Raw genomic sequence first — 1,172 nt, 5'->3', positions numbered from 1 at the left:
TCTCCACTTCATTTATTTGTTTTTCTGGAGTTTTATCTTGTTCCTTCATCTTGTACATAGCCCTCTGCCTTTTCATCTTGTCTATCTTTCTATGAATGTGGTTTTTGTTCCGCAGGCTGCAGGATTGTAGTTCTTCTTGCTTCTGCTGTCTGCCTCTAGTGGATGAGGCTATCTAAGAGGCTTTTGCAAGTTTCCTGATGGGAGAGACTAGTGGTGGGTAGAGGTGGGTGTTGCTCTGGTGGGCAGAGCTCAGTAAAACTTTAATCTACTTGTCTGCTGATGGGTGGGGCTGGGTTCCCTCCCTGTTGGTTGTTTGGCCTGAGGCAACCCAACACTGGAGCCTACCCGGGCTCTTTGGTTGGGCTAATGGCAGACTCTGGGAGGGCTCATGCCAAGGAGTACTTTCCAGAACTTCTGCTGCCAGTGTCCTTGTTCTCTCGTTGAGACACAGCCACCCCCTGCCTCTGCAGGAGACCCTCCCACACTAGCAGGAAGGTCTGGTTCAGTCTCCCCTGGGGTCCCAGCTCCTTCCCTGGGTTCCAATGCACACACTACTTTGTGTGTGCCCTCCAAGAGTGGAGTCTCTGTTTCCCCCAGTCCTGTCAGAGTCCTGCAATCAAATCCCGCTAGCCTTCAAAATCTGATTCTCTAGGAATTCCTCCTCCCTTTGCCGGACCCCCAGGTTTGGAAGCCTAATGTGGGGCTCAGAACCTTCACTCTAGTGGGTGGAGTTCTGTGGTATAAGTGTTCTTCAGTTTGTGAGTCACCCACCCAGCAGTTATGGGTTTTGATTTTATTGTGATTGCACCCCTCCTACCATCTCATTGTGGCTTCTCCTTTGTCTTTGGATGTGGGGTAACTTTTTTGGTGAGTTCCAGTGTCTTCCTGTCGATGATTGTTCAGCAGTTAGTTGTGATTCTGGTGTTCTCGCAAGAGGGAGTGAGAGCATGTCCTTCTACTCTGCCATCTTGGTTTCAGCCAAGTCTATTTCAACAGCATCGCCCTCCATCCTCAACACCCAACATCACAAAACTAGTTACTGGTGAAGCTCAGTTGTCAGTGTTCTCCAGCATGTTATGGTGCCTGTCCAATAATAGCACCATCCATGCTTGCCCTGGTCTCACTGTCAGGACAGGTATTTCAGTTCATCTGCACTAGCCCCATGCTCGGTT

The sequence above is a fragment of the Balaenoptera musculus genome, chromosome 6, assembly GCF_009873245.2.
Source record: "Balaenoptera musculus isolate JJ_BM4_2016_0621 chromosome 6, mBalMus1.pri.v3, whole genome shotgun sequence".
In the NCBI taxonomy this organism is placed as follows: domain Eukaryota; kingdom Metazoa; phylum Chordata; class Mammalia; order Artiodactyla; family Balaenopteridae; genus Balaenoptera; species Balaenoptera musculus.
This window is presented reverse-complemented; position numbering follows the sequence as displayed.